Source organism: Misgurnus anguillicaudatus, chromosome 18, assembly GCF_027580225.2.
Source record: "Misgurnus anguillicaudatus chromosome 18, ASM2758022v2, whole genome shotgun sequence".
Lineage (NCBI taxonomy): Eukaryota > Metazoa > Chordata > Actinopteri > Cypriniformes > Cobitidae > Misgurnus > Misgurnus anguillicaudatus.
Window position 1 is genome coordinate 1,767,587 of NC_073354.2, and position 10,312 is coordinate 1,777,898.

The window sequence follows — 10,312 nt, forward strand, 5'->3', positions numbered from 1 at the left end:
CTTGTTTCGGCACAGTGCCTCCTAGTGGTCAAAAGATACAAAAAAATTGCTATTTTTCCTAAAACTAATGCAAACTTAGATCTTAAATCATGACAGCCATCACGTATGAATTATTTTTGCCATGTTTGGCTTGACCCCGGTATCGCTGCTTGCAGCTATATTTTTTTCACTTTTTTATTCTTTCTGTCTAGTACTTTGGGATTGCATAAGAGTAAGCTGTAACTGTTCAAAGTACATAAAAAATTGGCATGTAGTTCTCTCTTAAATTTTAAACTCCATTGTCAGTTTCTGGATTAATTGAAATACGACAAGCATTAATGGGACCTTTCTTCCTTCATCACATACATGTCTTGTTAATAGCCAGGAATGACATGCTAACTGTCCATGCTATTGGGTGGAACCAACGGAAGCAAGAAGGCCTTCAGCATTATCCAGCAGATACATCAAGGTCTTATATTATGACTGAGTTATATAGACACAAAGATTTTTCTCACTTTTAAAGATTGCAAGGACAAACATATTTTTATGGCATTCTTTCAGAAAGGCTGAGTCTCAGAGACGGGAAGATTTGAGCAGTGAACTGGGGTGTCCTGAGAACATTGTGAATCAGTGGGTACAAGATGTCAGACAAAAGGCTACTGATGGTAATGTATTTTATGGACATTATTGAAATTGGTTTACAATATTGCAGTGTGATAATCAATTTTGTAACTGAGAATCTTTGCTATGTATAAGTATTTTAAGTAAAGGTATGTCCTGTTTTAATCGCAATAAACTTGTGTCCTTGTAAACAACTTTGAGACATTAATTTGATTTGGGACATGTACAGCCTAAAAGACATCATAATCATTTACTTGTATTATTTTTTTTGCTTTAGGATTTGGTAGGTACCAGATGTGATGACCTACACAACCTTCAGAAATGAATTGAACAAATGTTTCTTAGTCTTCACCGAAAAGCCAGCCTTTATAATCACACTGGTATGTTGATAACTCATCTAAAACATTTAGTCATTTTTGTTGATTGCAGTTATACCAGGGGTATGTTGAATGCTGTATTCTGATTGGCTGAGAAATGTTCTGTGGGTATGCATTAATTTCTGATAACTGCACACCTAACTTGTCAAATGTCTTAAAAATAGGCACCAGAGCAATGTTTGTGGTAACTGTGTTATAAGAGGAATAATTGACTCCGGTCCTTTGAATTATTTGAAAATAATGCACACCCACGGGGCATCCAGTTGGCGTCGTGCCTCATTGCACCAAATGTGCTTTTGCACCAAAAGTGCTTTTGAGAGAAACAACAGATAAAGAACAAACATAATATTTTTTGTCTGTACTTTTAAATTATTGAATGACACAATTACAATATTCATTTTAATTTTACTGCTACTCTAAAGATTTAGTCCATTATTTTTCATTAGGGTGATGTTGAAACTAGGTCTTCAGCAGGCTTACACCACATGTGATATAAGGAGAATTATTTAAAGGCTCATAAGCAGCAAATAAATGTTTCTTATATAGATATAAAGATAAAGGGAGACAATCTTTACTATGTGAGTGTTTCTTTTTAACCTCTCATAGCCGACTTTCTGAATCAAATATTTTGCACCCTGCACCAGATTATGGGCTGTACATGCACTGCTTTTGTTTTGCTTGCTTTTCAGAATATACCAGTCAAAATTGTGTTTAAGATGTTGTTATTTGTGTGACTTCAGAATCCAGCAACACCCTCACCAAGAAGATTTCAAAAGTGCGCCTTCAAGAAGCAAAGATCATTGTGATGAGGGAGATAAGACACCACTGCACCGCACCTATCTCAGAAGCCTGGCTAGGAACATCAGGAAAATGATATCAGAAATGTCTTCAGGCAAAAACAGTGGTAAGAGGTTAACTTTTATTACCATCTTGCAATGATACATGCCATTGGTTTCTATAAATAAGGTTTACAAAAGTCTCAAGACACATGTTAGTTTCACATTCTGAAATCAAGTTCCTTTGTCATTTGGTGATAAAAATCACAGCTAATCTAGATGATTAGACGCACTGAATAGCAAATACGACAATAAAACCCCACTCATTTTTAGATCCTGAAGTGTTACGTTATAGTTTTCTTGTGGTTGGATCTTAATGATCTGTAGTTCTTTACATAGAATAGAAACAAAGAAAATCAAGACACAATGAAAGCATGGCAATTGTTGTATATAGTTTAAAAAGGAGTACATGGAGGTATTTAAATTTATTTCCTAATAGTATAATGTAATTAGTAATACTAATGTGAAATCTTTAGGAATATAATTGGACCTTCATAATGAAAGCAGTATTAACATAATGTACAAAATAAGCCTCAAGTAAAACCTCTAAGTATTTTCATGCATCCCTTCAATTTTTTCCTTTTAGGCAGTTTAAGTGAAGAGTGTCATCGCTGGCTACTGTGTCGTCTTCAGAAAAGGCTTGCAGATGTAGAGAAGAAGTTCCAAGTTTGCTCAAGTTACAGCCAGGCTTTGGGACGGTGTTCTTCACTCCCAACCCTGGAGAGCCGGTGTCCTGCAGACTTTAGCTCCAACCTTAATCAAACTCATCTGAAAGCTAATCAATGTCTTCATGATCTCTAGAAAATCACAGGTACGTGTGTTTGATTAAGGTTGGAGCTAAGCTCCAGGATAGAGGGTGAAGAACACTGCTTTAGGACCAAATGCTGTTTCTCTGCTGGAGGATGAGCCTGAGGAGATACTGGAGGACCACAAAGAGCTGGATTATGAGAGTTCAGATGACATTTTGGATTTGGAACTCTGAACTGGTGTATGCATTTAGACTGTGTGTCACACTGAACTGCAGGTGTGTTTCATGGAAAACACAAAACTATTTGGAAATGTAATGGATGTCTGATACAGTGCTTTTATTTTAGACAACCGTTTCCTGCAGTCTGTAAGCAACATTAGCCTCATAGATTGATGGGAAACTACTGTTAAATAAGTTTTTGTATGATAATCCATATCTCCGTTTACAAGCAGCAGGTTAGCTATTAGGTTTCCCCTCCACCTCCGATGTTTCACAGACTACTCCTACAGTCAACTGTGTTGCTACAACTTGCAAATGCCACAATCCTCTTGCAGTGGTTACTTCACCAAACTGTGCCCAGATCATCTTGTCAACATAATGACATGTACTGTAGAAAAATGTGCAAATCTATTTTGCCTGTGTTACATATGTTACTATTATTGTTATATAGTTTTATACTGTATCAAGTTTTTTTCACAGTGATTGTGGATACTTTTGGAGTGAACTAACTGTATGTCATTAGATGAAATACTTTACATAAATGACTGATCAATAACCTACCCATATTTGATGCATGAGTCTGTTTGTTTGTTACCTTTTCAATGAAAGGAAATGTTTTACAATGCCATTTTCTTGAGGTAATTATTAAACTGTTTCATATATGTACCTGCAAAATTGTTTACTTTTCCCTGTTTTGAAAAAGAGATGTAAAACTGCTTTATTTATTTATGCCTTAAAAATATATGATAGTTTAATACAGGGTAAATATTAATAAAAACGTGTTAATTAGTTAGTATATACAGTTGTGTTGTATTATTTATGGCATAGTTGTTACAATTAATACAAGTTTTTCATTACACTGCTGCATAACTTTGCTCTAGATAATAGTAGGGTATTAATACTAGACAGTTCAAAGATGATTAACTTTTAAGTTATGTATACTATAAATACATATATTTACATATAGTATGTGTGAATGCTTTTGGTCTTTGATTAAATGCTTGTCAGCACAGGAAAATGCTTTGTAAATAAAGTTATTTTTATTATTTGCTGTGTTTTCTGTATTAAAACCTAAAAGTTAGACATACTAAACTTAACCCAAAGAATACAATAGGATAATTAGACCCTAAAATTTCTCTGGAGTGTTGTTTCTATTAGTAAATCAGTGATGGTGACCAGTCCGACTTGAGGGTGTAGCAAACACCCCGTAGCCCAACCAAACGGATAAGCAATGGATGGATAGAAATAAATAGCCAGCCCCTAACTTTTAGTGCTTAAATTTCAATCTGAAACACAATTATAAATAATGACATTTTAAATGATTTCTTAGCAATATCAGTATCTTTTCCCCCCAATACGTTTACCTTACTTAGGCCTATATGTGTCTGTGGTCAGGCTGTTAGCTTAGCAACTAGCATGAACTCGTTTGAATTCTTACAATATGTTTTATTGTTTGGCAATAGCATGTCTGTTAGAAAGTCACTTTATACTATAGTTCTTTTGAAAAGATGTAAACAATATAGGCTACTGGTCCAGAGGCACTTCCTGTTTCAGTTTGTGACTGTTATTTTACACATAGGCTATATCATTATCTTTAAGATGTTTGTTTAACTTTTTGACTCAGTTCTATATGTTCTGTTGGTTGTAATTTATCCCAACATTTATCTAGTGTTAAAAAACTGAAACAGGAAGTGCTTCTGGACCAGTGTTGTTTACATCTTTTGAAATGGTCTATTTACAACCCTAGTTTGCAAACCTAAGAACTACATATTTAACAGTCTATATTACACTGCAACAGGGAAATTATTTGTAGTGTTTTTCATGTCTGGAATATTAAACCCTAATGGAAAAAACAGCATAGACCAGCATAATTCCCATGCTGGTTTGGTGCTTGTTTAGCTGGTCACCAGCATACCAGCACCAAAACACAACATATAGCATGCGGTTCTTGCTGGTATGACCTGCATGGGATTGGTGGTGGTATGCGATGACCACCAGCACCAACCCAGCATGGGAATTATGCTGGTCATCAGCAAACCAGCACCAAAACACATCATTTCCCTGCTGGAAAAAACAGCATACCAGCATGAGTATGCATTTAGGGTTATGCAGAAGTGAAGCACAGTAGTGTTGTCAGAATTAATAATTATACATGACAGCAAAGTGAAATTTAATTTGTATCACATTTTGTGATGCTATCTAGTGATCACACCAGTACTCCTCATGATGGAAGAGTTCAAGGGCTTTGTAAAACAGTTGGTCTCATCATTGTAGTCCCTTTCCTTTTCTGAATGATGAGACTCACATATATGCATCATTTTTATAGTTCAGAGGTCAATATATCAAAGCAAAGCAACTGTATATTTGGTTTAGTCCTATGACAACATTTTTAATTTCACTCTGCCCACTCAGCCCTTGTATCACACATTTCAAAGACATGAAATGGTCCAGCGCATTTGTCAGACATAGTATTCAATTCCTTAATGAATTTTTTTCTTATTTGAATCAAACACTACTGTGGGCCTCATAACAGTGTCATTATAGATGGCCCTCAAAGCAGCAACAGTTGAGGGGGGCTGATCACATCCCAATTAGCTTCAAGTAATGTACTGCAGAACTCCAGGGTCCATCCTCTTAATTTTATGTCTGTCTGTTTGGGCTGTGCACATATGGGTAAGTGGTTATTTTCAGAATCATCATCTAATTTAAAGAGCTATTATATGACACACTGATGTTTTAAAACTTTTCTATTGCTCAGAAGTTCACAATGCATTTGGCAACATTTAAATGATGGTGTGATTACTCAACACCTTATGTATTGTTGGTTTATATACTGAGACTATTTCTGGTGCACTTATGTATTGTTGTTCTTGTGTTGCTCTTAATGCTACCTCATTTGTAAGTCGCTTTGGACAAAAGCATCTGCAAAATTATTAAATGTATAAACAATTACTTATTTCCCACCATCAATCTTCAAGTAAAAAAAGCTTTGTATAGAGTTGTCTATCAACATTAAAAATTGAGGTGCTCTAAACCACATCATTTCCATTGCTTGATAGATAAAATGTGTAGGTAAAATATGTGATCAGTTAGAATGGATGATTGATTTGTTTTTAACACCACAAGACAGGCAGAACAAAATATCTTGTTTCTAGAAACTAAACAGTTTTCCTATAAATAATACAAGGATCAGCATCTATGGATGTTTTTTATTCTCTGAGCAAATACATTTTATGTTGTCTTGAATGTTCACCAAGTAGACTTTTTAATAAATAGTGTGTGTGTGAAAATAAAGAAACCAATGAATTCCTCAATGTTTAATGAAAAAAGTAAAGTAAATAGACTCACTGTACTTAACATCATTACATCACAGTAGGATATAACATCAATTAAAACAGTTAAATTGACAATAATTTGGTTGCAAAACAGTTTTAACAGTATTCAGTATTAATATCCAAAAAAGAGCAAAAAAGCAAGTGAAAGGAGGAGCAATAAAAGGGTCCAGGAAACAATGGTTTGTTTACAACATAAAAGAAAAACAAGTTACACAGAGAAAATAATAGTGCTTCTTATTGTATCAGGTCCCCAAGAAGATGCCGAAGCACTAACAAGTGTCCCCATCCGCCACCCACTCCAATGGCCACTTCTTTTATCTGTAACACAAAAAGAAAAAATGCAATTACATGTTTGGTTGGGCAAATAAACTGTAGACACATTAAAGGAGAACACCACAGTTTTTCAATATTTACTATGTTCTTACCTCAACTTAGATGAATACATACATAGCTTTTTTCAACGCGTGCACTTAATCTTTGTACAACGCTTCTTGAATGTGTTAGCATTTAGCCTCGCCCCATTCATTCCTTAGGATCCAAACAGGGTTCAATTTAGGAGCCACCAAACACTTCCATGGTTTCCACACTTTCCATGTTTTGTTTTGTGCCACCATACTTACTCGTGTAACTACTCATGTAAGAGTCTTTAAATATGGAAAACATGGAAGTGTTGTGGCGGCTTCTAAATTCATCCCTGTTTGGATCCTAAGGAATGAATGGCGCTAGGCTAAATGCTAAAGCATTCAAGAAGCACTGTACAAAGATTAAGTGCATGCATTGAAAAAAGATATGTATTCATTTGTCTAAGTTACATAGTAAATATTGAAAATGGTGGTGTTTTCCTTTAAGACACACATTAAAACTTCAGCTGTTTTCCTAAAGCTGTGTTTTGGTGGGGTTTTATTAAATCACAGTAGGATATGCAAGTCAACAATGCAAAAGAAAGCCTTCATTGTTCTTTTACATCAATTTTGTGTTAAAGCATTACTTGACTTATTGCATTTTGTTCTGGTAACTCCAAAGAGAGGAATGTGAAGTTCACATTTAACTTTAAGACAACATATGTGATAAATGAATCACAATGTTAACATTGTTTATGTCTCAATTTGGTGTTTTTAACAATTAAAGACAAGCCATGTGCAAATTCATTATTCAACAACTTTGTCTTTAATTATATGGAGAAAATATTCCGCAGTCTAATTCCCGTAGTTTAAAATCACCTGCGTTTCCAACGTCACAAACATAATATAACCAATCACATCAACACAGTTGAACGCGTGCATCAGTAGTATGTATGCATGTATGAATGTGTGTATGTATGTATGTATGTATGTGTATATATAGTCTAAGCTCAGCAGTTATGCGTCTAGACAGTGGTCACCAATCCTGGTCCTTCAGGTGTGTTTGATTAGGGTTGGAGCTAAAATCTGCAGAGACACCGTCCATACAGCACCAGTATGGGTGACCACTGGTCTTAGACCATATACATGTAAGTAGATGCTACATACAGATGTTTTAGCTGTGCAACTGAGTAGATTAGCATATTCATAGATCTGCGCATACAATGTGACAAGCAAAACTTTTTTTATATTATTATATTATATTATTATTTTTTATTATGATGTTCAAAGATGCATTTTAACTGATACAATTCTTGACTAGAATGAGACTTTAAAGAAAAGCACATGAGCAAGGTAAATCTATATAAATACCTAGAGACAAGGAAAGCTCATTTTGCAATGATGCCAAAATCTTACATTTTGTCTCGACCTAATCTTCTACAAGGAGTTTAATGGGTTGACAAATCCTCAGAACTATGACTTCACGCAGGCCATTTAGTTTGGGCATACTACCTTAATTTCATTATTTGCCTAAATTGTTTTGCATGTTAATTGTGGACAGTAGGTGTTAGTGGCAATTAGATATACTGACAACAGATTAAAATTAACAGTGAACATGCCACTTCTCATTGGCATGACTGAGACGTTGTACATACCAAAGTTTGCACGGCTCCCACTCCACCTGCTTCCATTTCTGGCCCTAAAAAACAGTGGGACTTTTTTAGTTTCAAATATTTACTGTGTTTACCAATAAGTTTAAGACCATTACATCAATAACAAAACAAAAAAAAACTATATCATCCCTTTTCAACTGGAACATTATATAACCCGCGTATTGTTTAAGTTGTATTACATTTAACCTTAATAACTCTGGATTTGGCAACCCTCTTCACAGAGTAAAAATCCTGTCTCCCTGTCACATTGTGTGGGCATTCAGAATTTCTGAATAATACATTTTAGAAAATGGAATGGGAGTAATAGTCTGCATTTTTTTTTATATACACTCCTTAAATCAAATCCGTACTTTCCCATAGAGTGCAAGAACCACCATGTACAACAGTTTCCACACTGCAGATAAGTTCTGTTCATTAATTCACAACAGACTGTAATACACTACATACTAGTGCTGCACAATTAATCGCATGTGATTGTAATGCGCATCTCGTCAGTAAATCTCGTCCTTGTTTAGTAGTAAATGGCCATCAGCTGCTTTCAGATGGAGCGCATTTACTACACAGAGCCGTAGTTCACTGACAAGAGGGGAAATATTGCATTAATAATCGCACGTGATTCATCCTACTACATAAATATCCCCTCCTGAATTTAAAGGCCATTGCTGATTCATCTAGTTAGATTGTGATCTTTTTCCCCATCAACCAATTCAAATTTAGCTTAAAAGTCATTTAACTGTCCGTTGTCAACACACCTTTCCTTTGATCTGGCCGCACTGTAGTCAGAGCTGGAAAGCCTTCTTTCACACCATCTGTTAACAACAGAGAAACATTTAAAATGTAGAAATTATTATGAAAATTAGTCCAGTTTATAATAAAAACTTATTTTCATAAAGGCTGCACACGGTAAGCACTGGACGCAAAAGGTCTTGTACAGTCAGTAAGAAATAACGCCATCACAGTAAAGTAATCACAACAAAAAATAGCCTATTATTCCACAGCTTTATAATCTCAAATAGACAGTTTATACTTGCATGGACACTTGCACGTGACTGGGCAACTGGCCAATGAAACATGATCATTAGCAGTTCCAAGTGGGCTCTAAATCTAACGCAACTAAGCCACACAGTCAACAGAAAGTATGCAGTTTTTCTTTATGATATTATGCAATGAAATATTGTGATAAAGGTACAGAGTCAATATATATTGCACCCCTAATTGGAGCCCACCAAAACCATGTCTTAGATATAGGCAAACACAGGCATGATTTAAGTTATGACAACAGCATTTCATGGAATTTGCCAAACACACACAAAACTGTTATTTGATTGATGGTACCTCTCGTCAAAATTCATGAAATGCTGTTTTCATTACTTAAAGTGGTGGCCAAAATGATTAGAACACCTGACAGATTATTAAACCCACATGGGCTATGAGATAACATTAAAGTTCTGAGGAAATATATTGACACTATGCCAGAGAGATGTGCTGCTGTAATTGCTGCAAAAGGTGAACATACCAAATAATAAAGTTAAAAGTGGATAAAAACAGTACGACTCACCTCATCTGATATTTGTTGTGCTCAAAGCAACCATTGTTATGAAAAGTAATCATGTTTTGGAAACAAACAAAAAAAATCAATATTTCAGATCTGTCAGGTGTTCGAATAATTTTGACCACCACTGTATATAAATATAAATTTCTGCAACTCCTATTCCAAATGCTTTGAATGCAGGGATCCCAGGACTCTTAATTTGATTACAGTTTCACATGACACAAAGTAAGAGTATGGTTTTTTATAAAGCTTAGAATTTATTTTCAATGCACTTCATAAAGCTCCTTTTTTGCTTACCTTTTCCAAGAGAAACTGGGGAGGCTCTTGGGGGTCCATCTGGGTAATGGGTTTCTTTTCCCAGATTGCTGCAGTGGGGTTGCATGGTGTCCTGAGGGTCCTAAAAGGGATACTGGCTGTCAAATTGGGGACTTTGGTGGTGCAATAAGGGCTGCTGGTGGTCCAGTTGGAGCTGCTCTGGTATGAGGCAGGGCCACTGGTACCTGGAGATCAGGTTGGTCCATTTGGATTCAACTCGGGCTGATGAGGTTTTATTGACTTGTTCTGCAACACCTTGTGAGGTCCCGCCTACATTTTCGAAATACAGAATTATTTAGAAAACACTGATCAACCG

General features: G+C 35.5%; 1 long non-coding RNA gene across 1 annotated transcript; it reads left to right on the top strand.

Moving 5' to 3' along the window:
- Positions 1–261: 261 nt before the first annotated feature.
- Positions 262–2,648, top strand: LOC141350406 (uncharacterized). Its single transcript, XR_012358504.1, has 5 exons — positions 262–448; positions 541–644; positions 878–980; positions 1,718–1,881; positions 2,400–2,648. It is a non-coding gene; the product is annotated as an uncharacterized lncRNA (long non-coding RNA).
- Positions 2,649–10,312: the final 7,664 nt, after the last annotated feature.